The sequence below is a fragment of the Heloderma suspectum genome, chromosome 5 (assembly GCF_057233095.1).
Source record: "Heloderma suspectum isolate Gila_16-S chromosome 5, 16-S_ref, whole genome shotgun sequence".
Lineage (NCBI taxonomy): Eukaryota > Metazoa > Chordata > Lepidosauria > Squamata > Helodermatidae > Heloderma > Heloderma suspectum.
The window spans coordinates 74,265,825-74,293,516 of NC_139462.1; positions in this window are offsets into that span (position 1 = coordinate 74,265,825).

Sequence of the window (27,692 nt, forward strand, 5' to 3'; positions counted from 1 at the left end):
GTACATCCCTAGAGTCTAGTGCCTCCAGATGTCATCCCAGACAGGTGATCTAGGAGAAAGCCAGTGGCCAGTAACCACCATCCAAGAAAGTTTTAATCTCCACACTGAGTTCTGAGCTCATTGCCAGGTTGTCCAGGTACTCAGAGTCATCTGGAGATGTTTGGAGTTGGCCAACAATCGCTCAAGCACCTTGTGCCAAATGGGGAGGTTAGCCACCAGCTGATAGTTGGAGAAATTCTATGATTCTGTAGGACTGGTTTCTCTAGGACTGGGATCACAGCGATCTCTTCAAGACATCTGGGAACACACACACATGCCGCCACTCCTCAATAACACATTTATTACTTTCCTGACATTTGATGGAAGACAAATCAATAATTTGATTGAGATCAACAATGAATATAGCATTGTTGACTTCAAACAAAAGCCAGCCTCCATGTGAATGGAAATTCCCAGTATAGACTGTCCTCCTTCTGTGAAAGAGAAGCACTTGAGAACAGGAGTTGGCCACATGTGGCCCTCCAAATATTTTGGCCTACAACTGCCATCAGCCCTAGCCAGCATAGCCAATGGTGAGGGGTCATGGGAGTTGTAGGCCAAAACATCTGCTGGACCAGAAGTTGCCCACCCTTGCTTTAAAAGACAATTTGCCTTTAATCACATCTAATTGTGATTAGATACATTATCACAACATGTTGCACGAGCTAGTTAGAATAGGACCCTCAAATGGGGCTGGATGCAAAGGTACAAATAATACGATGGAGTGTAAGCAAATGTGGCAACTTAAGTAACAGAGAGGGACCCTAGGGATGGGTTTTCTTGCACCTTTCTTGCAATGCTCGTCTATTGCTTCTAGTCTGGTGCAGTCTCTGAGGGAGATGATGAACATTCCTTTTGTATGGATCTAAGAACACTGAGATGTTACTATGCTAACCAACTGCCACTGGTTGTTGCCCAGCCACAAGAGATAGCCGTGAGACAGGGAAACCGTACAAGGAGACTTCCATCTCAAAACTACATATCTGAGCCTTCCTCGAAATGGCACTGTTGCATTTCACACAGCTAAAAAGCCACAAGAGGTGGCCAGTGACAAATCACTCTGATGCATTTTGGGATGCTTCCAGATGGAGGGCTCCTAGTGCCATGTCAAAAGACATGGTGCTACAATTCAGTCTTAACATATTGTCTGTAATAAGTAGCAGTGAGAAAACATGGAGGGTTGCAAGTGGAAGATGAAGTCATCTGGACCCCAGCAAAATTCCAGGAATGAAGTAGGGAGAAGGCATGATAAAAGTGTTGTCTGGACCCTTGCTGTCAACTGAGATTCGAAGATTTCACTACAGCAGTAAGTCAATAGATTCATGCAGACAACCACCAACAAGGGAGAATTAGTGCTTGGAAGAGGATGTGGGATTGCCCCTAATCTCCATGCACAGATTGTGGTGGTGCCCACTGGGGTTGGTGGGGTTGAGGCCAGGGCCCAATCTACATGGAGCCATCTTCTGAGGCATGCTGATACAGTTCAAAAATGCATTTCCCCAAATTCGCATTTACTCCTCCTGTGGCACATGTAGCCAATTAATATGGTGAGACAAAGGTATAAATCCTGCCTTCCTCAGGCAAATGTAACCTTAAACTGCATTAATGTGGCTATATGTAGGTGGAGTCTCACAACATCAACAAGCTTTCTACTTTTAAAAAAAATAAAATAATCCATTACTCTTATGCACAGGTCTGACCCAGGGAATGAATTGAGGGTTTTTTTTAAGTCATTCCAAAAGCAATTCCCAATTCCCACCCCTTTCTCCCCTGCTGAGTAAGTGCACTTGAAGACAATGTGATTTACTTCTGAGTAGACATGTTTATCTGGCATTTTCAGCTCATTCCCTGAGGCAAGGAAATAAAAAGGACAAAGAAAAGTGGGAGGCTTGAATATTTTTTCCAAAGGCAGGGAGAGGCGGATGCAGCTTTGCATTCATTCTGTAGTTCACTGGGCAAAGTTGCTGCTGTTTTACCCAAGCTAGCCGTGCTGAGCAGAGCCTTGTGAGATGTATGTGTTATTCACAGATTCACAGCTCTAACTGCACATTCAAAAATACTCTTTAAAAAACCACTCTGATCTCGGTCAGGGAAGGGTGGACCCAACAATGAAGGGATTAACTCCTCTCCTCCAGAGGTTCCACCCTTTGCTGAAGGCCACTTTCTCTTCCTCCGTTCCTCTTCGCAGTGCCACTCCTGCAGGTGGAGCTGAAACAACTCCTTTTCCAGCAGCGCAAGTTCAGGACACACTGAGTCCCAAAACACAGGGAAGCCACCGTAAAGAGAAAATGCGTCACAAAAGGACTTTGTAAAAATGTGTTTTTTACAGCAAGAAAACCAGATTGATACTGATTGAGGGTAACGTCATGTGTCGCACCTGTGTCTGAGAGGCAGTAGCACCGCAGTAAATTCCTCATGTACATTGGGCCCAAGGCAGATGCTCAATATTCAACTGAGATTGCCAGAGTAATACAGGACAAGACCTCATGTGGCGCTTGGAAGCAGTAGAACAAATGTACCTGGTCGTGGGAGGAAATCTCTGCCACAAGTGGATGGGGTGGATGGGGAACAGGCAGGGGGGGGGCACTGCCCCATTTGCCCCAAATATAGAGCCGTCTCTGGATTGTGCCTTGTCTATGCATATACAGAGTCTAAGCATCTAAAAGTGGGACATATGCACAACATATGATTGATCTTTGTGTTTGGACTGGGATGTGCCACCACAACCCTACTCCTTCCCCACCCTGTTCATGCCCTGTTTGCATCACCTGTGCTGGGCTATTCTGAAAGATATACATAGGTAAGGATATGCTTGCACTATAGCATTCTAGATGCTTGTAACTACTAGGCTTCAGCCACTTAATCTTTGCAAATTCCTATACAAAATGGCCTCTTGGACTAATGTTTGGATCAGATTTTGCACTTCTCTGAACATTGCGATGTTCCATTCTTAGCAATTTAAATGTATAAAGACACACATTTAAATAAAATCTTTGAGGGGAAACACACAATTAATAATCTGAGAGAATGTATCACCTTCATGGTAATATAAAATGTATCAAAATATTCCATGTATATTTTGAGAGGACTTAAAAAAAAACCTTACAAATTTGTGCAGAAATTTCATTTCATTTCATTTATTATATTTTTAAATGGCCCCATAGCCGAAGCTCTCTGGGCAGTTCGCAAAAATTAAAAAACATTAAAATACATTATATAAAATATAAAACCATTCACATAATGACATAAAACAAATAACACACACAACAATATATATCTAAAACAATTTAAAACAATCAACCAGAGTCAATCAAGAGACTCATTATACGCATTATCAAATGCCTGAGAGAAGAGGGCAGTTTTAACCTGGTGCCAAAAAGATGACAATGTTGGCCCCAGTCGGGCCTCATCAGGGAGATTACTCCATAAATGTGGAGCCACCACCAAAAAGGCCCTCTCCCTTGTTGCCACCCTCTGAGCCTCCCTCAGAGGAGGCTCCCAGAGGAGGGCCTTGGATGTAGAGCATAGTATACCAGTCAGTTCATGCCGGGAGAGGCATTCTGTCAGGTACTGTGGTCCCAAGCCATGTAGGGCTTTATAGGTCAAAGCCAGCACTCTGAATTGGGCTCAGAAGCATATAGGCAGCCAGTGCAAGCGGGCCAGAATCGCTCTTGTATGTTCAGACCTTCTGGTCCCTGTTATCAGTCTGGCTGCTGCATTTTGCACAAGCTGCAGCTTCCAAACCATCTTCAACGGCAACTCCATGTAGAGTGCATTGCAGTAATCTAACTTGGAGGTTACCAGAGCATAGACAACTGAAGCCAGGTTATCCCTGTCCAGATAGGGGTGTAGCTGGGCAACCAACCAAAGCTGGTAGAAGGCACTCCATGCCACTGAGGCTACTTGAGCCTAGTGACAAAGATGGCTCCAGGAGGACCCCCAAGCTATGAACCTGCTCCTTCAGGGGGAGTTCAATGGAACTGAATTATTGGTAGAAACATGTGAAAGTTACACAGATAGGAATAGACAGATTCAGTCATCCCCAATAACTTCTGAAGAACCTATCTGTGTGGTTGGAGACCTTTCATTTTAAAAAGGAGATAGTAGAGTAAGAAACCATCAAGAAACATATGAGGCAGGTTCAGTCCCAGGAGTCTGTCAGCTGGAGATATCTCTGAAACTCTCAAAAGCAGGCTCTCTCTATCTGTCCAGTTACATTATTTCTGCTCTCCCTGGATAATGGGTCCTGATTCTTCAGCCGCCACCACCACCATCACCACCACACTGTCCTTACCTCTTGATCAGACTTCCCCAGCCTGGTGCCCTCCAGATGTGTCATACTACAGTTCACATAATTCCCAGCCAGCATGGCCATTGGCAGTCCAGCACATGTGGAGGGCACCAGGTTGGGGAAGGCTACTGTTGATTCTCAGGTTGGCAGGAGCATTAATCATAGAGGAGGTAGCAATTCCAATTTAAAGATAAATAGAAAAGCACTGTTGATGGATACCAGACTGTCACAAGACAATGATGTGACGTATTCAGACTGGCTTCAGTTTTTGAACATGGTTCATTTCAAAAAATAAATCACGTTGTTGCTTATATATGCAAATATATCATACAACTGGTATCCACTTCCTCTTTATTGTGCCTGCATTTTGCTTGATAAAATGTATCACTCTACTCTTTAATGCCACCCTAGCCATGCCACCACCATAACCTTGCTGTCTTGTGGCAGGAAGGGACTTGGACTAAGTGCTGTGATAGATATCAGTGCTGTGATGGTGCAGCCCATATGCAGCAACATCATGGATGGAGAGGAGTACATCTGGAACATAACCCTCTAAGGCTTTTGGAGCATGGCCACCAACATTGCTTCACCCTGTTAGCTCACAACCCAGTCCTGAAGTGCTTTTGGGCCTAATTAGACAAGACACAGGAAATCCATGGTCAGAATCCCCCACAGTTTTGAGAACATTTAGTGACAGCTATAGGGGGATCTGATCAGGACCATGGAACTGTGAATTTAACCCATGCCCATGCATTACTATCATTGAAATTACCCCCTCCCTCAGAAACCACTGTTTGCCAAGGGTGGGGAGAAGACATCCAGGCACCATGATGGTATGTATGCACTGAGGGAGAAACAACCCAGATATATAACCCATGGTTTGTTCTTAGGTTGTTTCTCCCACAACAAACCAGAATTCTGGGTTTGGATGTAATGGAGAACAACTCATGGATGAGGTTTCCCTGGGTTGATTAGTGCACCAGAAATGGGTGAGCAGTTGGGAGCTAGCATGCTCGCTCACTCCTGCACACTCCCAACTAACCTATGGTTAACAAGCTATGAATTGTTAAATCATGCAAACGAGGTCCTCCATTTCTGAAGTTTTTGCTGCTACTTTGAAATCAGCACAAATGTATTTTCTTAGATCAGAGGAAAAATGGACTCTTTACATTTTCTCCCTCATGTTCACATATTACCCCCTTATTGTCTCCACAAGTTCATCTCCTTTGCACTCCATTTTGTTTCTGACTATTGTTCCTGTCTTCATGCCATATTCCGTGCTACTGTTCATGCATGCAATAATTCCCCTTTTTATTGTGCCCAGATGCTATTTTTTCTTTCTTCTCAAAGCATGTAGTTCACTGTCAATCCAGTCCATCTGAACTGGATTATAGACACTAATTTGGTTACATAGTTTCGCAACTGTCTTCTCTAACAAAAGTAAGTGATGTTCTTTGACACAGTTTTAATTACTGAAACGAAGTGCAGATGGCCTGGGTTTCAATCATGGCTAGTACCCAACAGGTCTGGAATGTCCAGAAGCTCCAGTCCTCCACCCCACCACCCATTATTAGTCGTTACAATCCAGCAAAATTCAGCACCTATAAGCCCCATCCATTTTTCAGCAACAGGAGAGTGCTAAGCATGTGCTTAGCTCTCCCAATGAAATCAGTGGCTTTCAAAATTGCTTATGTTTGGCAGGATCATGCACACTCACACTGCCAAAATACAATGTTCTAATAGGGTGATGTCTTAATCTGTTGAAACTGTCATTTTATTCAGATCCCCTTTATAAAGGTGTGTGTGTGTGTGTCTATCAGGAAACAAACACATTTTCCAGATGAGCAAGAAAAGTACTACTGGAGACAAAGCAGGATTTGGACACTGGATAAAGCTGCCAATATTCCCTCCATCATAGATATTAAATCGCTTGATATGTAAAAAGGAAAAGAAAAAGCTAGATAGCTAGAGGTTTAACACAATGAAAATGTCAGTCTTACCCCATAATGTATAGGTTATCTATCTACTGTCTTCTCCCAGTGACGTGGGGTATATTCTACCATGGGTGCACTTTTCATTACAAAATGTATCCAGACGTAGACCTAGAATTTAGTACTTCAAGGACTGGGTGAGCTACCTTTTTGCCCCTGAGGATCACAAGGGGGGATGGGGACAGCATGCTGGTGGCTGTGGCCAGAGGTGGCAGTGGCAGGGCAGGGTTGGCATCCCCCTTGCCCCCTCACAGCAACACACATAGCCTTCCCCCATTCTCTCTCTCTCTCTCTCTCTCTCTCATTCACACACACACACACACACACACACACAGTCACACGCTTCCCCATGTGCTATCCTTCTCATTCAAATTATGCTCCCCCATCCTGTGGAGAGTGCAATTTTCATAGGGGACATGGTAGCCACAACTGCATTCTCCCCAGGCCTTCAGCTGAGTAGTGGGCTGGGGCTAACACTGTGCCCAATTTTTCAGTCTGTTTATTTTCGACCATTTGTTGGGGGCAGGGGCAAAAAGAAATTGCACCTGCAAATTTGTGGGAAGGGGTGAGAATTTTGGAGAAATTTCTCAGGGCAGAGGGCTTCAGTGATGACCTTACTGTAAGGAGGTGCCTGAGAGGAGTGGGGGTGCTCTTTCTTTTACCATTTCCCATGTTCTGTCCAAAAATCATATGAAATCAAGAGGATCCCTGCCAAGGATCCATGTTTTTGCATCTTGGCTGTACCCACAAGTGGCAGATCTATGATTTTTCTGGTTCAATCCATGGAGAAAGTGGAGGAAGGAACTAGAGGATCAGCTATCCTTGCCTTGATCCTAACCAACAGAGATGACTTGGTGGATAAAGTAGCAGTTACAGGAACTCTGGGGGAAAGTGACCATGTTATACTTGAGTTCTTGGTTCTAAAAGAAGCAAAAGCCGAGTGTAGCCAAACGTGTACCCTGGATTTTAGGAAAGCCCATTTTAATAAACTCAGAACAATGATACATAAGGTCCCATGGCAAGCGACTGCAATGAGAAAAGGAGTCCAAGATGGGTGGGGGGGTTTAAAAAAGGAAATTTTACAGGCACAATTACAAACAATTCCAACAAGAAAAAAAGGTGGATGACAACAGAAGAAGCCAACGTGGCTTCACAAAAAGCTTAGAGATGACCTGAAAACAAGAAAGGACACACATAGGAAGTGGAAGGAAGGCCAAGCTACAAAGGAAGAGTACAGGCAGGTAGCACAGAATAGCAAGGATGGCGTCAGGAAGGCTAAAGCTGAGAATGAGCTGAGATTAGCGAGGGATGCTAAAAGCAACAAAATGGCTTTCTTCAGATATGTGCATAGTGAAAGACAGAGGAAAGAAATGCTAGTTCAACTATTAAATACGGATGGCAAAATGATAACAGATGACAAAGAAAAGGCAGAAGTGCTCAATTCCTACTTTGGCTCAGTCTTCTCCCAAAAGAGGGTCTATGACCCCTCTGAGAAAGGCAAAGTACAGGCTGAAGGGGCAGGATTGCAGCTTGAGATCGACAGGCATATGGTCAAGGAACACCTAATTACTTTGAATTAGTTCAAATCTCCAGGGCCAGATGAACTGCACCCTGGAGTAATAAAGGACTGGCAGAAGAGCTCTCAGAACCACTGTCTATTCTCTTTGAGAAATCATGAAGGATGGGTGAAGTGCCAGATGACTGAAGGAAGGTTAATGTTGTCCCTATCTTCAAAAAGGGCAAAAAGGAGGAACCTGGGAACTACAGACCAGTCAGACTGACATCCATCCCTGGGAAAATTCTGGAGCAGATGATAAAGCAATCCACCTGGAAGCACCTTGAAAACAATGCAGTGAATACTTGAAGCCAACATGGATTTGTCAAGAACAAATCCTGTGAGACTAATCTGACTTCATTTTTTGATCAGGTAACCTCCCTTGTGGACTGTGGGAATGCTGTGGACATAATATATCTCGACTTCAGCAAAGCTTTCAACAAAGTGCCCCATGATATCCTGATGAACAAGCTAGCTCAAACTGGGCTAGATGAAACAACGATCCGGTGGATCCACAGTTGGCTACAGAATCAGACTCAAAGACTGCTTATCAGTGGGATCTTCTCAGACTGGGGAGAGGTAATGAGCAGGGTACTGCAGGGCTCAGTCTAGGGCCCAGTGCTAATGACTTGGATGAGGCAGTGCAGGGAATGCTTATCAGATTTGCAGAGGACACAAAATTGGGTGGGATAGCTAATACATTGGAAGACAGAAACAAAATTCAAAGTGATCTTGATAGACTGGCACTGTGCAGAAAACAACAGAATGAAATTTAATAGGGATAAATGCCAAGTTCTGCACCTAGGAAAAAGAAACCAGATGCACAATTACAAGATGGGGCTTGTAATGGCTCAACAATACTACAAGCAAGAAGGATCTTAAAATTGTTGTCGATCACAAGCTGAATATGAGCCAACAATGTGATGTGGCTGCAAAAAGGGCAAATGCTCTTTTGGGATGCATTAATAGAAGTATAGCTTCCAAATCCTGGGAAGTACAAGTTCCCCTCTACTCAGCACTGGTTAGGCCTCATCTGGAGTACTGTGTCCAGTTCTGGGCATCACACCAAGGATGCAGACAAACTGGAGAGGGTTCAGAGGAGGGCAACGAAGATGATCAGGGGACTGGAAACAAAGCCCTATGAGGAGAAACTGAAAGAACTGGGCATGTTTAGCCTTGAGAAGAGAAGACTGAGGGGAGATATGACAGCGCTCTTCAAGTACTTGAAAGGTTGTTACACAGAGGAAGGCCAGGATCTCTTCTCGATCATCCCAGAATGCAGGACATGGAATAATGGGCTCAAGTTACAGGAAGCCAGATTCCGGCTGAACATCAGGAAAAACTTCCTGACTGTGACAGCAATACGACAATGGAAGCGATTACCTGGGGAGGTGGTGTGCTCTCCCACACTGGAGGCATTCAAGATGAAGCTGGACAGCCATCTGTCGGGGATGCTTTGCCTTGGATTCCTGCATTGAGCAGGGGGTTGGACTAAGTGGTCTTATAGGCCCTTTCCAACCCTACTATTCTATGATTCTTTGATGAAGATGTACTCTGTGATATGATGGTGGTTTGAGGGATTTGCTCTGCAAAAATCATATGAAATCATGAGGATCCCTTTTTGATTTTATGGATCCTTGTTTTACTCAGTCCCTGTAGCATGAGCTTTGTTCTCAGTTTTGTTCTGCCAAAGGAGAGTGGGAAGGGTTAAGGCTTCCTCTGCCATACCTGGCAGAGACTGGGCAGTTGCTCCCAGTGGCTAGGACTGGAGCAGAGGGAGAAGTGCCATGGAGCTTCCCTCAGCTCCCATCCCATCCCATCCTGCCGCTGCCACCACCTCCACCATCATTACACACAATGGCAGCTTTTCAGGGCAGTGGGAGGCTGCTCAATTATCAGGCAGCTCATGCACCCAAATGGATTGACTTGCGCCCCCCCTGGGGTGTGTGTGTCCCACTTTGAAGATCACTGCTCTAGCCAAATAATGATCAGAGAGTTCTCTCCTCTCCAGTAACACCACCTCTCTCACAATATGCAAACAAAGGCTGACTCACAGCAAAACTCACTCACTCGTCCTCGTCCTCCTCCCCCCTCTCATCTCCCCTTCCCCCGCCTCTCCTGGTGGTCAGATCTCTCTCAAATTGGCATGTCCATGTCCTCTCGCCTTCCCTGCTCCCTCCTCTTCTTCCTGCCCCTCTGCATGATCTTTCAGAAGTTGATACATTTTGGAGACAACCTGTCTGGTCTGCTCAGAAGGCATAAGAAGAGCTCTGAGTATAGGAGGAGGAGGAGGCGCTTCGTGGAGGAGCCGCTTCGATTCAGGGCACCTTGGTGCTGCTCTGATCTGCTTCATATCATGACGAGGCACCTCCAAATCAGCTCGCTTTGCCTTGTTATTCAGGCATTGTACCAAGGTGATGCACAGCCCTAGTTTTAATTGTTGTGAACTGCCCAGATAGCTTCAGCTATCGGGTGGTATAGAAATGTAATGAATGAATGAATGAATGAATGAATGAATGAATGAATATCACTGGGAATGTGATAAGGTCCCAAACACCCTTCAACCTTCCTGCAAGCCCCAATCCAACTCAAATCTAACTTGTCCACATGCCCTGCCCAGTTCTGAACATGTGTGAGGGATCCTCCACAGTCATGCAGCGATGCTTGAAGAATTAGCATAGTATAAAATTATTTTCAGGTTTAATGAATCCACACTATGTGGAATGATTAGCAGGTCAGATTGTTTTCTCCCACAACCTTACATGTTTCTGCAAATCCTAAGATGCAATTTTTCAGACTCTGTGGTCAAACAGTATATGCATATAACAGCAGAACAACAGTAAACATCACTATTTGTGCTCCTGTATGTTTTTGCAGAAATGCAAAGGAAATATATTGACAGAGGTTAGATTAGAAAGGCAATAATCAGGTTAAAATCATAGAGATTGCAGGTGCCCTGACTGGCCAGTGGCAAGGAAGAGCAAGCAGGAGATACAGAAAATTATTCAAAGGAGTTAGAGCTGATGCCAAAAAAAAGGAGGGGAGAAGTGAGTTAGCGGGAGAAGTGAGTTGAAGGGGAGAAGTGTGTTAGGAAATGAAGAAGCTGAATTAGGTCAAGGGAAGAGACCAGGATGCAAAAGAGATGCAAATATGTACATATAAAGGTTCATTAATTACATTGCAATGTTCATATAAATACTCTCCATGTAACTGTGAATCATTATATGTATGTTAGCAAACACATACACAGATCGTTACAATCTGTATTATAAAAAAGGAATGGACTTTAACTTGAAAAGTGTGAAACAGATGAAAATGGACAACTGGAGATCAGCCCATCCCTACATTTTCATTTGGTCCTCAGAAAAGGAGCAGAACTGGGCAGAGAAGAGCAGCTAAGGATCCACTGTGTGTTTATATGTGTGCTTGTCTTAGACATTTATCCTTTCATAGTTGGTTTTTCGGAAGTATAGCAGCGAGAATGGCAACTTCTCTTTCTCTTTCCCCTCCCCTAGAACTCTGTGGAGAAATGCTAACAACTCCATCAACCAGGATCAGCCTGGCCAGGATCTAGTGACAGCTAGTGACAACCATGGTGAGAAGGCTCTAAGGGAGGGGGCCACTGAGTACATCTTTCCCAAGGACCCTCAAAAGCCTGGAGCCAGCACTGCCTGTACATTGGGAGGCTTCAGTGCCAAAAGCAAAATACAATTTAAGATTGGCTACCAACAGAAAATGTAAATAAATGATCGAGCTGGGGATTTATACATTTAAAAGGAACTGCAATGCAGTCTAAAGACAGACTGTGTTTATGTTCTAAAATTATCCAGTTACATTGTATTTACACAAGTACATGGCAGATTTTGAACTGCACGCCTTTTTATGCTCTTCAGAAGCTCTTGGTTATTTTTAAGACAGACAAAAACACACAATACTTTTTTGTACAGTTTAAAAATAATTTATCAATCAAATACATTATGAATGACTCACTGCCCCTTCACATTACCAATATTGTGTGCTATACAGTAGCTTCTCATCTCTTTTTAGAAATGAAAACTCCAGAATATGGAAGGTGGAGGGAGAGAAGGAACTTAAAAAAAAGAAAAAGCTTAACAATAAAAAGTAGAAAGCCGTGTCCTGTTTTTGAAAGGATATCCCTTGTGCTGACAGTCTTCCATGGCTTGATCTTGCTAGTGTCAAGTCAAGAGAGACAGACAGGCCAAAGAAAACTCTGCCGATATTGTATTTTAGCAGGTCACCAAGTTTTGGGGTTAAAAAAGAAAAGCTGTGAAGCTAATCCAGATGAGATACCTAACCTCTGTTTATGTTCCACAATGATAAAGCCATTTCAGAAGAAAAAAAACCCCCAACTCTCAGCAATAAGAAAAAGCCAGGAAGGTAAAAGCATTTTGCTTTTTTATTTTTTTAAAGCTTTTCATGACAACTTTTTTGTTTTGACAGTTGCCAATGGAAAGCTAACAAAGCAATCCTAGCCTTGAGTTATGTGCCCTGGGTGGGAGAGGTTTGCTCCTAAGCCCCTTTGTGCTGGTGTGGTGGAACGCTAAGCCAGCAGGAAAAAAAAATTGTGCCAATGCAGCGATACCTTTTTGCACAAGTGTGAGGGCAGGACTCTGTCAGTGCACTGAGGAAAATAGGCTGGTGTTGGGGCCATGGTGGGGAAGGAGGGGAAGCTCATCAGCACCCTAGGCTTGCTCAGGGGGCTGCTCCTGGCAGGCTTTTATGCCCTAAAAAGAGGCAGCACAGATGAAAAGCCCCCAACTGAAGTCAAAGGAGAGTCCCAACAGACAACAGCCATCTGTCCTGGCACCTCCCTCTCCACCTGTACGGGCACATTGGAAAGTTTTACTCGGATCGATGGTATAGTGTGAAATGCTGAGGTGCAGGTGCTCAGCATGGCAGTCCCCATAGCCACACCTCCAAGGAGAGTTCAAAAATGCAGGCAGCTGTGTTGACCCATATCAACAAACCAATGCTAGTCACTTTCATCTCCACTAGGAGCGGGTCTTTCTTAAAATGAATGGATCTGAATTGCCCATTCAAAAGCAAGCCACCCCGAAATACTTTGCATTGCATCTGGGACTGCTTGCTACATATTGTTGCTGGGAAAATCCATTTCCCCTCCAGCTACGGTGAAGGTTGCAGCAAAGCTCAGAGGGAACAGGGAAGCCAGAGGGGCCTGGCAGATGACATCATTGTTCCTGCTAATCAGAATGTCGCAGTGCTTTGACCCTGCAAGCCCTGGCTCCCCTACACCACTGATTCTCACTGAAGCCCAATTGGGATGTCATTCCTCATACAATTCACAATAGCTTGAAGGGGGCAGACCCGCTGCTGTTTCCCTCCACTCCAGCCTCCCAGCTGTCCACACAGTGGGGCCCAGCTGTAGAGGACAGCCTGCCTTACATGTGTACACTCCCCCATGATTCAGTCCTGTTATTGTGCAGGGTTCTCCATCATGGGGGCAGCCTATATGCATAGAGCAGGTTCCCCCTCTAGCCCCAAATATAGTAGGCTGTGACAGTGGGGTCAGGGCTGTGCTGCCAGCCCTGCTCTCCCAATCACACAATTTGTTAATAGCATGTGGGATAATTCCCAAACAGGGCTTATCTCTGCCATCAATCATGGCACACCACCAGTGATATATATAAGCCCCAACCAGGGAAACACAGAACACATACATTAAGACATGCAGGGGCCTAAGTAATTATCTGACCCCATTGTCAACAGAACTAGGAGTACGTAAGTGAGGTCTTCAGTGGTGGAAACTTGTACGAATAACAAACACTCAACAGTCATGGAGAGCAAGGATAAATGAAGGGCAGATGAATAATGCTTGTCTTCTAAGAAACCTGTCAAGAGTGCTCTGCCTCAGAACTCATCAAAAGCATGCAACTCCTGCAGACTGGGGTGGCAAGGACATGGCACTCCACCCAGGTAAGGCAGAGAAGAAGGGGTCACCACAAAAGGGGAACATGATACAGGTCTCAGAGCTAGCCTCAAAGGTCCATCCCTTACCTTGGTCAGAGCAACTTGTATCTGGGTCTGGGATGCTTAAGCCCCTGCTCCCTTTTCCTGATTGTGACCTCTGCCCGGCTTTGGCTACACATCTGTTTCTGGCCATCCTGGTTCTTTACTGTTGCCATGGAACTTTGGTCTCATGCTCCCAGAACCTGGCCACCAGGAGCCTGACCCTTCCTAAGGCCTGACACATCACCTCCATTTTCTCCTGGTATTGCCCTTTCCCACAGAGCTACCAGGCAGTTCTCAGTGCTGTCTGCTTTCTCTTGTAACTTCCATTTTCGTACATGTGGCCCCCAGTCCTCTAAAATGCCAGTTCTCCTCACAGGCACAACAGTACAAATGTTAGTGTGACAGAACCTATCAGTTGAATGCACTGTTCCCAGAACAGGACGCAGATCCTTCTCCTGAGTCACCTCTTGGTTTTCCATGCAGGACTTTTACCTGTTGCACCATATGGTGGCTTCTATAGGAAGAGGAGCTATGATCTTTTTCTGGTTGCCTATGTGTGTTGTGTATGAAAGGTGTGCATATCTAGTGGAATGTCACAGAGCCATTTGGCCACCACCGTGTTTTGGTTGGTGCCTTCTGGCCATGAATAATGTGGGAATATCATCTGTATGTAACATCATGATTTATGGCTGGTAGAAGGATCACTATGGGAATTGTGTCATGTTGCTACATTAGCTTTTGTTTCTACTGTCATGCTGCTGATTCCAGTGCTGGTGGAGCATCGGATGGTGTCAGGAACTGCTCACCACTGGCCCATGTGATGAAGCACATAGCTGCAGCATCTCAATGAGGTATCAGGAAGTTCATGCAGTTGCCCTGTGTGGTGAATTTCTGACCTGAATCTTTCAGGCCTTCATGCACCCAGGCTCATCAATGGCCCTTTGGGGGCAGGAAGGAGTAAAAAGGGTGTCCTATTGCAGCTGAGCATTGCTTGAGCAACAAGGTCTACCTGAGCTCAGGTGTGTCTTTTATTTCTAGTTTTGCTCTTCTGTCCTGCTTTCTGGGGGTTGTCTTCACAGAGGATTTGCTGCGAATTGGAAGCATTTCAAGGTCGTTGGCAGAAGATTATGTCATGACCAATCTGCAGCTACCCCAGAGATTTCTGGTGGAAAAGCTGGATTTTCTGACACTACTTTTATTCCATTTTATTTCTTTAATTTGGGTTGTCTGCATTTCTGGTGCTGTGTGCACCTATCCTCTCCATTTACTTCAGCATGATAGCCCTACCCAGGGGTGTGACTTTCACCTGGCTATGACTTCCCTGAGCTTTTCCAGCCCTCAGAATTGCTCTGTACTTAGCCTCCATGATGATGCACTTCTCTGATGTTTGCATTACTTTGCTTCTCCATTGTTGTGTTAAATCACGTCTCCAATATTGTATAAAGTTGCTTCTTTGATATGTAAAGTCACTTTTCTGATCAGGCAAGGTCTCAGGAGCCTGGCATTGCAAGCAGGGAGAAAGTGCTCAGAGAAGGAGAAATGGTGTGTGTGTGTGGAAGCTAGGGATGGTGGAGAATTTCTCCCCGAATCTTCGGGGGGCCGAGCGCCAATGCATTCAGCCCCCCGAAATCAGTGGTGAAATTCTCCGCCCCCCCGGGATGGGACTTACCTTTGGCGAATGTCCCTCCCGGCAGCGGGTCCCGGCGGCGGTTTGTCAGCCTTTCGTCGGGGGCGGGGGCGGCAGCCGGTCTTCTGACCGGTTGCCACCGCCGCCATTACAAAGTGTAAAAAAAACACAAAACCCCGTGATAGGCTACGTAACAATTAACATAGCCTATCACGGCTAGATTTCCAAAGTCAGCCGTGATAGGCTACGTAAATTGTTGCGTAGCCTATCACGGGTGACTTTGAAAAAAAAAAGAAAAAAAAAGCGCGTACGCAAATAGCGACGCCCATAGGCCGCCGCCATTTGTGTACGCGCTTTTTTTTTTCCCCCAAAGTCACCCGTGATAGGCTACGTAACGATTAACGTAGCCTATCATGGATGACTTTGGAAATCTAGCCGTGATAGCTATGTTAATCGTTACGTAGCCTATCACGGGTTTGTTTGTTTTTTTACACTTTGTTTTGCGGCCGGGGAGACGGGGCGCTTCTCCCTGGCCTGAATTTCGGCCGGGCGAGGCGGGACAGCTCCCCCCCCTCACCTGAACTTCGGGGGGAGAAGCAAAGCGCCTCCCCCCCACCGCGAAGCACCCCTGAGAAAAGGTAAGTGACTTTCGTACATCCCTAGTGGAAGCAATAAGGCTGTGACAGTTTGCGGGAATGGGGCAAAATTGCAGGAGGGGGAATGTTCTCAGGGTGAGCCTTCAGATGCTGCACTCAAGAATTGGGGATTTTGGCTTCTCAAGGCAAAAGTGCACACATGAGGAAAAATGGGGTGGAAGCAATGACTCCATGGCAGATTGCTGGAATGTGGCGAAATGTGGGGAGGTGCTCTCATAGGAAGCCTTCAGATACTGCACTGGAGAATTAGGGATTTGGGCTTTGCACACCTGGGGGAAAATTAGTTGTTCCTATTCATAATAATGTAGTAGCAGGGAAGAGCCTGAACATGGGCTGGGAAAAAAGCCTCTCTCATTGGTTGAGCAGCCCCTGACAGTTTGATGATATTCAGTTCTACTCTCCCCACCAAACTTGGAAGTATGTTCCTTTGAAGCACTGTGTGACCCCTGAAAACCAGATTTTAAAAGTACAGTACTCTCGGCTTATCTTGCTTTGTGTGTCCCTGGCAGACCATGCTTCTCATTCCATTGTTGTGAAAATCTTCCCCTGGTTTGCCCTGCAATCCTGATTACTCTTTGGTCTTGAATTTCTCCCATGGTCCAGTCCTGACAGATTGTGACTATATTACACCAGGGTTGGCTTTGGTGCATTGGCTGCCCAGTGTAATGTAGGGCTGTGCACCGCTTTGGCCTGAAGCCTGAGTTCCGAGTCAAAGTGGGGTGGTTTGGGCTGCTTTGGGCCACCTCCGAGGGGGCCTGAAGCAGCCAGAAGTGAATCGGGTCACTCTGAAGCACTTTGGTGCATTTCGGTGCAACCCAGAGGCCCAGCTGTCATGCTGCTGCCACCACCCAGACTCCAGCTCCTTACCTGGTCCTCTGGACAGGCACCGGCAGCCATCTTGTTGTTCCAGGGGAGGGGAGCCATTTTTAAAATGGTGACTCCCTGTATTTCTAGAAATACAAGGAGTCGCCATTTTAAAAATGGCTCCCCTCATTCTCCGGAACAATAAGACAGCTGCCAGCATGCGTCCAGAAGGCCTAGGAGCTGGCGGCGGCAGTGGCCCGCCCTCCTTGCAAGCTGCCCTGCTGGCCCAACTCAAGCCGTCACGGGCTCTTCGCAAGCAAGGAACCCCTGAAGGCTTGAGCAGAGGCAGGAGTGGTCCTCCAACCAGGTGCCCTCCCTTCCTTGCAGGGAAGGGAGAGGGCGCAGTTGGAGGGTGACTCCTGCCCTCGTTCGTGCCTGTCCAGTCTGCATGGTCTCCTTCTACCAACCCCTCCCACCAATCGTCTGTTCTTCCCTCCTTGCAAAGAGGGCAGAACAGGTGGTTGGTGGACTGCAATGGGCAGCGCCAGCAGCGCCTTCCCGAGCAGCTCCCCTGGCAGCACTGGCAGCGTCTCCCCTGGTGGCACTGGCAGCAGCGGCAGCAGCGGTGGGTCCTCTGGCGGCGGCACCCCCCCCATGGAACAAGGGCACAGGTAAAGAGCTGGTGGCTTGGCGGCATGTTGGGGGGGCCGAAGTGGGATTTGGATGTCCGAATCCTGCTTTGGCTTCATAGGCCGAGGCAAGTCAGCCCCCCTCCCAAATCAGCCTGAGCCAAATTGGGACCCCCTTGGAAACACCGAAGTGGCTTCTGAGTTGGATCGGGGAGTCCGTGCACAGCCCTAGTGTAATGGGACCATAGGATCTCCATGCTGCCATGGCCAGAAAACCTTAAAAGAATCCTGGAACAATGAAAACAGTCCATTTGATAATTGAAGTAAATATTAAGAGTTATTTTGGTAGTTCTAAGGCAAAAGATGGTTTCCTGCATTTCTGTCTTCAGTTGACTACATCCCTTCTGCAAATAGAGAAGGAAAATTGTGTCATGTTTATAGATTCAGAAATGACCTTCAGACATTACAGATATAGTCAACCCATGGTGGAAACACAAGGATCCAAAACATGTTCAACGTGTTCCTCAAAACATGTTCAAAGAAACTTGTCAGAGAACACTGTCAGACAATTTGGGGTGATATGAATCTGTGAGCTGGTATGCTGTATATTGTCATTCTAATTCTAATTGAAACCGTCCTGTCTCCTTTGAGTTCTTAATTTTCTCCTATTTCTAATACAGGGCTAAAGAGGTAATAATTTCATACCAAATACAGCTGGAAAGGATTCCCTGCTAGACTGACTTCAAATGGATTCCAAACAGAAGGACTGCAAGCAAACTGTCTTGTGGGTAACACTATGTCTACAAGGAAACTACAGTTTTATTATTGGAAGCAGTTTCCTTTTAGCTTAGCGTCAAGATGTTAATGATGCTCTTTCCAAGGAAGAGCGATTCCCCCCTCCACACACACACCCATTCCTGAAATTTCAGTACTAATGGAACTTGCATTACATTAGCTGAATATGCAAACCCCCTACGTCCGTACTGAACTAAGGGCAGATATGAGACTTGTGGGGCCAAGTGCAAGCATGAAGCTGCTTTCCAGTATAGCCTGCCAGGCTATCAGCACCTTTCAGTTGGAAGGGCAGGCAGAAGCAATGTGAGCTGCAGGGGGAACTGCCTGAGGACCCACATTAAGCTATTGCTTTCTTCCGGCTGGGAGTGTGTGTGCATGTATGGGGGGTGGGTGAACAGAGGTTCCACAGACTGAAACTAGGAAGCAGGATGGTAGGGCAGCTGATTGTTAGCTGCCTGGCAAGTTGCCAGGGGGAAAGTGAATGGTATGTCTGTAGGTGGGCTGCCCAAGCCAAGCAGTCAGCTAGGGGAGGATCTGCAAAACATACAAAGGAGCTTATTAATGGTTCCCTTTGGCCATCACTTGTCAGTGCAATACTGCATGGGGAGAGAGCAAGAGAGTGGGGCCTAGTAGGAGTCTGTTTGTCCTATCTCCCTAAGAGCACCTCTGAATAAACATCTCTGGAAACCATCCACTGCTTTATAACAAGCGCTATGCTCCTTTCGTCTGCATGCCTATTCTTCAAGGAAATATTTGGCAGATTGGGATATGTCATATCCCTTCTAATAGTTTTAGAGGTATATCTTTTCTAGTGTTCACATTGGTGTAGTTAGTTCTTACTGAGGTGGTAAATTTCTTTCTGGGCTGCAACACTTTGAATTTCAGACTAGGGCTCAGATGCGTGTATTTTCCTCATACACACACACACTCACACACATACACGAAGAACTTGATGTCAAGGAGAAGCGTAGACTAGAAGCTTTCACACTGCCATCTATTTCTGAATGTAGGGAATGTCTTTGTATGGTGGTAGGGATGTATGAAAGTGACTTACCTTTCGCGGATTATGTTGATGGTGGGGGGCGGAGGCATTCTGTCCCTCCCCCCAGAATCCTGGCCGGGGGGGAGGCGCTCCGTTCCTCCCCCTGGAATCCTCAAACGGCCGGCTGTGCTCCGCGGCAGCTCCACAGAGCAGCCGGCCAGGCCCGGCCCGGCCAGGCCAGAGCCGTCCGCAGCCAGATTTCCGGCCATGGGGGGCTCTGGGTAAAAAACAAAACAAAAAAACCCAACCAACCGCGTACGCAAATGGCAGCGGCTACGGCCGCCGCCATTTGCATTCCTTCTTTTTGGCCATCTTAATCTATGTAAATATTTACGTAGACTATGATGGCAAAAATCAAGGGGAATGCAAATAGCATAGCGGGCGCTATTTGCGTCCCTTTTTGATTCCCCGTTTTAGCCTACGTAAATCTTTACATAGGCTAAAACAGCGAATCAAAAGGGGACACAAATAGCGCCCACTACACTATTTGCGTTCCCTTTTATTTTCGCCATCATAGTCTATGTAAATATTTACGTAGATTAAGACGGTAAAGAGAAGGAACGCAAATGGCGGCGGCTGTAGCCGCCGCCATTTGCGTACGCAGTTTGTTTGTTTTTAAACCCACCCAACCATGATAGGCTACGTAAAGATTTACATAGCCTATCACATCTTTTTTGTCTTTTTTACACACAAGCTTGGAAATGGCGGCAGAGCCACCACCTCCGCCGCCCGGAAGATCCGCCCCAGGTGAGTCTCGTCCCGGGGGGGATCTGCGGGGGGGGGGGCGGGGGGCAGGCCGTTCCACCACGGAGTTCGGCCTCACCGACATCCGTGCCGGAATTCTCTGACATCCCTATATGGAGGCGTATTTAATCAAATGAGGCTGCTCCCCCCTGCAGTCTAAAATAGCACAGTTGAGACATAGGTTTACCACCTCAGAAAGAACTAGGCCATTGACTTCAGAAGGATTTACCCAGATATGTACACTTGTTTCTCAAAATCTCTGTGCATGTATGAATAATATATATGAATCCTGAAGTAACTGTATTGATTCTTCTCCATAGCCTGGCTGGCCAGGTCAAAATTTGGTGACAGAACCACGAGCAAGGGGTGCAGTTAATATTATGGTGGTTTGGCCAAGGTCTTCATAAAGAGTCTGCTACGGTCTACGAAACAGTTGGAAGGTATGGCTGCAGCATATGATTTTCAAAAATGAGGTAGTCATCCCTCAGATAGAAATGTTAAGCAGTAGGGATGACTAATAATCATAAAACATATACTGTGTATTCAGGTTGTATAAAAACATTACCCAGATGTTCATGGTATAAAAATTCTGGTCAGAAAATTCCACAGGTCACTAAAATGTAAGTGCACAGAGTTTCTGTACAGCTCTGTAATAGGTAGCCATTCACTGCCTGTTTCTTTCTCTCGATCTTCATGAGATGCCAAATTCCATGTAGAACCTCATCAACTGACCTCAAAAGCCAATGCCTTATAAAACTTTGGAGATCTGTCTATGAAACTCCATGTGTGGATGTGTATCAATGTTTACCCTGAACTTTCCTGGTACCGTACAAAACAACTCTGTGGCTGCACGCTTTACAGACATAATCTTTTATCTCCTGAGAACCTCAATTCAGTGTTTGTTCAAGGAACAAAAGTAGGGATGGAGCTTGTCTCCAGTGCTGTCATGCTCATCTACACTAATTTTTAAAAACCAAATGGCAAACACCCTCACTGCACCCCAAAACAGGGTTTCCCTCCCCACCCATTACAAGTGGGCTGGCAGTCATTCTGTTCTAGATTTATGGAACTATCCTGCAAAGGCGACAATGCCATTGGAGAATGCTTTGTTTCACTGTCTGGGTTAAATCCTCAGATTCACCTGATTCTGTAAGTGCTACCCATTCTCTGTTGTTTTTACTTGCTTTGTCCAGTTTGGGGTGCTGCACATTAAAAAGGATGTAGACAGATTGGAACAAGTTCAAAGGAAGGCAACAAGGATGGTCAGCAGTATAGAAAACGAGTTCTAGGAGAAAAGGTTGAAGGACCAGGCTATGTTTAGTCTGGAGAAGAGAAGGCGGGGGGGGGGGGCATCTTCAAATATCTGAAGGGCTGTCACATTGGAGAGGGCAAAGACTTGTTCTCTGCTGTTCCAGGTGGTAGGACTAAATCAAATGGGATTACGTTTCAGGAGGGTGGGTTTCAGTTGAACATTGGGAGAAATTTCTTGACAGTAAGAACAATTTGAGAATGGAACCAAGAGGGGTGATGGGGACTTGCTCACTGGATGACTTCAAGCTGAGGTGGTACGTCTTGTACAAACGCAATAAAAAGAGAGGAATGATCCTATTTTGTCATCATTCAATATAATTTCTAAGAAAGAATGTATGAAATAGATTACCTCTACTCAATCATTCAGTACATGATAACTAATAGGGCACTACTGGACAAATATCTATTACAATATTATGCTGACATTTAAAAGCTGAGACTATTTCTTCAAAAAGAAAAGCCAGTTGAATAGTAAGTAGGAAGTCTGGCAGGCAACTATGTACCCAGCTTCTATGCATATTCACTGTGATCCAACTGAGGCTATACATGTGTGGAAACAGACTTCCACATGTGTGTCTCTAGCTGCATGAAGATTCATTATATGCACAGCTCCAGGTGCTAAAAAGACACTTCCAGAAGCTATAGCCTGGATGTGCTCAACATGCCCAGTCAGATGACTGGAAATAAGGCAGAAGAACTGTTCAGAGGTGGGAGGGAAGAGTGGGGGTGGGTAGAAATGGATTCAGTTTCTCTCCCAAACAAATAATTGGTGCTGTTCCTGATAATCTGTCTTATTCTGCTGGATAGGGCTGCTGCTCAGGCATATGGTTCTTTTGGCCCCATTATCTATCTTTCTTTTAAAATAAAACAGGCCCAAATTCCAATAACTTTAAGTAATAAATGGCCACTGTCCTATCTACATGTCTTATCTGGCCACCTAAGTTGCCTACAGATGATCATGAGACGTTAAAACTGGAAATTTCATGATGACGTTTCAGTTTTACCATTTTAAGTGATAACTGGCCCAAATGTTCAAATCCTGACTTTTATAGACACAAAACATTTTGCCTCCCTGATATAATAAAGAATTTTCATGAGGCTCTATAAACTGGATCTTTAAGTAAAAGAAGAAAATATATAGGAGGAAAATAGTGCCATAAATTACAAAGAACATTTTTGGAAAAAATTATGTACTCCCACAGACAGCTTGGCAAGAACTCCCAGTGAGGTATTTCCATTAAAAATTAAAATGTGTTGGCATGTCTTCAGATATTAAAGAGGACCAGTGAATACACTTTGCCTCCATGCCAGTGTGCATTATAGTAGAGTGTCTTTGAACATGCTTATTCCATTCAGCACATTTAAATGGAGTCAGATATTGTGCAAAATTATTTCAGAAGTTGCTGCTAATGGGAGAAGAGAAATGTCTTCTAGACATTTTAGAAAATCATTCACAGAAACAGTACAAATGGGGTTGCCATTGTTATTTTCGTTCTTTGTTATTAGTATTACTAATATTATTTAAAGCAATTATTATTTATATTTTCAATCCATAAGCAAAAATTAAGCAGCATGCGGATTGACCCTGATCTTCTCTGTATATTTGCTGCTTAAAGGACATTGGCAGGAAACAGTCAGCTTGAAGACACAATGAAAGGAAACAAACACAGCAGAAAAGGTTTCACTGATAACATGCGATCTGAATTGGTGGGCAGCTTCGGTCAGTTATCCAGCTATTCAGGCCAAAGTCTATACAGCACACTTCTAACAACGAGTCGGTGTTAGAAAAGCATGTGAAGAGTTCATGACTGACACCTCACACAGCAGGCAGGGGAGGCAAAATGTTTTCATACATCACCATATGTTGTTGTGACGTATTTGTTATGCTGATTCAAGAATGCTTCTTCGGAGGATGAATATAAGCTGGTGGTAATATCCAGTAATGTATGCTGTATAATTGTTGGTATCTGTAGATATAATGGGAGTTTGGTTGGCCTATATACCTATTTTGTTGTTGTTTATTCACTCAGTCGTTTCTGATTCTTCATGACTTCACGGACCAGCCCACTCCAGAGCTTCCTATCGGCCATCACCACCCCCAGCTCCTCCAAGGTCAAGTCCGTCACCTCCAGAATATCATCCATCCATCTTGCCCTTGGTCGGCCCCTCTTCCTTTTGCCTTCCACTTTCCCTAGCATCAGCATCTTCTCCAAGGTATCCTGTCTTCTCATTATGTGGCCAAAGTACTTCAGTTTTGCCTTTAATATCATTCCCTCAAGTGAGCAGTCTGGCTTTACTTCCTGGAGTATGGACTGGTTTGATCTTCTTGCAGTCCAAGGCACTCTCTATTCATCTCTTTCTATGTTGGCAATTACTTATTATGCTATAGCATTGATTTTATTATTTTTGAAACACCTGCATTGGTTGCTTCCTTTTGATCTAGTTTAGTATTTATAAATATACCACCTTTCCTCCAGGGTGCTCAAGATAATGTATATTATTTTTGCCTACTCCCACCCCAATTTTTTCCACACAACAAACTTTTGAGGTGATTATAACTTTAGGGCAGTGAGCTAAATGGCTCAGTGGGAATTGGGACCCAGGTTTCCCCAGGCCTAGGCCAGATCTACACCTTCTGCCATATCGATATGATCCCATCATGGTGATGCTACAGTATATTCCTCTTGCACATTTATCCCTCATAGCACACATAATGTCATCTGCTGCAGTATTTGGGATAATACAGAATAAAAAGCGGGAAATTACACTAGAAAAGTCATATACGGAATACATAATCTGCCCAAACAGTTATCAGTGCACTTCAATACTGATAAAAAGCACTAGTGTCTCTCTAGCCCTAGTCTCTGACAACTACACCACAATGACTCTCAATCTGAGTTATTTCCTATTATTCTGGGACTTAATACAGTTTTATTTCTTTGAATTTATTTCTCTCTTCTCTTATTTTCCTACAAAGTACACCAATGAAAAGCTGTTTTTCACAGATACTGGCAATGAAACGTATTAATTTTTTTTTTTTTTAAGTTTTGGAGTTTTGCTTCACACATATACACAGATAACACACATGACCCAACCTTTACTTACACTCAGAAAATATGCCTAAGGGGATGTATGTTACATGAAGCTGTTAGTAGAAATGTTTTATTAACTTATACTGTACCTTCAGGTTGCTTGAAAATGTCCTAATTATGGGCAGAGCAATCCAAATCTCTCAGACAGCTGGGGGGGGGGGGTTGGATGGGGCAGAGTTGCCCCTCTGCCAGCAGTGAGCAGCCCTGCCAGTGGGGGTTCTCTGCGTCAACTCCAGAGGCCCCAGATATGCCTGCAGAAAGGTCAGCAGGTGTAACTGTACTGCCAGCACTGTTCCTGCTGGCAGTAGGCCCCAAAATGGGGGCATTCAGGGTTGGGGGCAGGGGCAAGATTGAGGCAGCCTGGGATCTGCTGGATCCAAGGCCCCTTTGTTTATCAGGGAGGTCCCTAGTGTGCCACTCCTCTACACAAGCCTGGAGCTAGTGCAACTCAGGTGGGTGAACAACAGATAACTGCATGGGACAGGTCGCACTGCCATCAGAGGACTACCATCAGTGAACTACATGGGATGGCTAAGACTGTCACGTTTCCAGAGTCTGAACGCAGCAGTTGCAGGTTCAAGGGTCCCAGAGTTCCAAGATGGGCAGCACGAACAGGGATCAGCAAAAGGCAAGGTCTCAGCAGTCCCGGTCACAGGCAAACAGGTTCAAGGAAACGCAACAGACAAGGAGCAGGCAGAAGGAGGGTCAAAGTCCAGTCCAGGTAACAGGCAGCAAGGTCCCATGGCAGCACAGTAGACATGGAGCAGGCAGAAGGATAGAGTTCATTCCAAACACCAGGAATGGGTCGAGGTAATAGTCCAGAGTTCAGGCAAGGGCAGCTGGATTCAGGAAGATCTGGCCAGTATTGTTTCCAACAACCCTCTCAGCCTTATACTGCTGGGGTGTGGGGTTTTTTGTTTTGCAGAAGCTGTCGGAGCCACGCCTCAGCTGCGAGCTGTCAGTGTGCAGCTGAAAAGGCCCTCCTTGTAAGCAAGCCTCCCACATGCAAATAGACCTTTTCACACAAGGAGGTCACTGGCTCAGTCTAGCACTTCTGAGTTCCTGTCTTTTCAGGCAGTGTCTCTCCCAAGGGCTTGGGGGTTTCTCTGCTTCCACCTCTGAGGCAGAGCCTTGTCCTCCACAGGTGATACCTTCGTGGTAGACACCCCTGAGGCTCTGGGCTTCTCCTGGTGTACTGGGAGATCCTGTGCATTGCTGGTGGTGGCAGGTTCCTGGTCCTCCAGCTCTTCCTCCTCTGAGGAGTCTTCCAGTGGGGGCACGACAAAGACCAGCAGAACTTTGGAAGTTTCAGAAGAGCCACCACCTTGCAGCTCCCCTAAACCCCATTTATGATTGCACTGCTAGTTCCATCCTATATATAGCAGAGCTCCACCCTTGGATGCCTCCTTGGTGCAGTGGCAGAAACGTCCACTGACATGGCAGTCCTGGTGTTGGTGCTCCAATGGTGGTAAGAGTCCAAAGGATGCATTCCAGGGATGTGTCAGGGGCACATCAAAGGAGGATCTTTGGATCCACCAGATCCAAAGCCCCTCCTTCCCTGGCCATGTCCCTGGTTTGGGGAAAAATTATGCCAGCCTTGGAGCACACATACTTATGGAAGCAATGGGAGTGAAAATAAGAAAGAAGAGCAATGAGCAAAGGAAAAAATGGGTTAAAATGTGTGAGCCCAGTAGGGCTTTGGATTTGGTGGTTCCTCCACCATGATCTCTCCCTCTCCCACCCTGCTAGGATTGCTCTGTTAAGTATTATTACTTTGAAGAGCTCTAGTATTTTCTGTTTTTCACACTTGAACACACTGCCAGGGATAACATGCTTTCTAGTTAATACATAAAGAAAGTACAGTGAAAAATGCCTTTCATGTAATCATCCAGGAAAAACAGGATTTGGGTCCGTTAATTTCAAACAAGCATCATTGCCCGTTCCAGCTGGCATTACATCAGTATCAGAATGCCTGGCACATCTTATCACCCTCAGATATGCTGGTGAAACCAAATTATGAAGGAACGAGGTGCAATACAGTGGGGAAGTCAATACTTTAAACAGCCTTGTCATCATTTGAAAACTGTATTTCAAATAATCATGCCAAGGTTATCTCAGTATCTTGATTGCAGGTCTGGTGTGGTTATCCTTCTGACTGCCAAATATTCAGTGCTCCCGCTGTCCTAAAATATTGGACTCTTACCCTCCTGGAACGTTGAGCTTCCTTTTCAAACATAACTTAGCAGGACCAAGCCATGATCCTGCTTAGGGAGTGTTATAAAGTAGTGGGTGGAGGCTACTCATACCTTATTGCATTAGGCTCCTACCAAATCTAGCTCATGAATCTGGTCACTCTAGTAATGGGTGGAAAATTTCCTTTCCTGGTGTGGTTGCAGCTGGGGGCATGTTTTCATTTGAAAGAACTGTGCATTTGCAAGCCACTGTCTAAATATATTTATGACTAAGGGAGCAATCCTATGGCTGCTAGACAGTGGCTAGACAGCCATAGGATATCTGGTTTGCGGGGAACTGACCTCAGGGCCCACGCTTCAAGTTTGGTTCCTGGAGAACTGACCTCCCCCCACTTCCACGCTGCCTCGGAGGCAGTGCGGAACAGCCCCCGTCCTCTGTGCTTGCAAGAGGAGCGCAGAGGAGCTGAAAAGGGGTGTTCCAGGGGACATTCCGGGGCGGGGAGGGCAGAAATGCCTGTATGACACATCCAATGTGTCGTACAGCAGCCTCCTCCCCCGCTCAGCCCTCCCATGGCTAGACAGCCGCAATCTAGCTGCAAATGCAGGGCAGGAGAAGCACAGAGGAATGATCCCCTCCATGCTTCTCCTGCCCTGCATTGGATAGGTTGTCGCCTCCAAGTTCGGAGGTGGCCGCCTATCCGAATAGGATTGCGCCCTAAGGGAACAATCCTATGCATGTTTAGACAGAAAAAGTCCTACAACTCCCAGCATTGCCTCGCTAACATGGTTGGCTGGGACATGCAGGGAGTTGTAGGACATTTTTCTGTCTAAACATGCATAGGATTGCACCCTAAAGGATTTTGAAAAATTTTGCAAGTTCTGAGATGAAAGAAGAAAGTCTGCTTTTGCAGTGACTTAGTGAAGGAAGGAAGA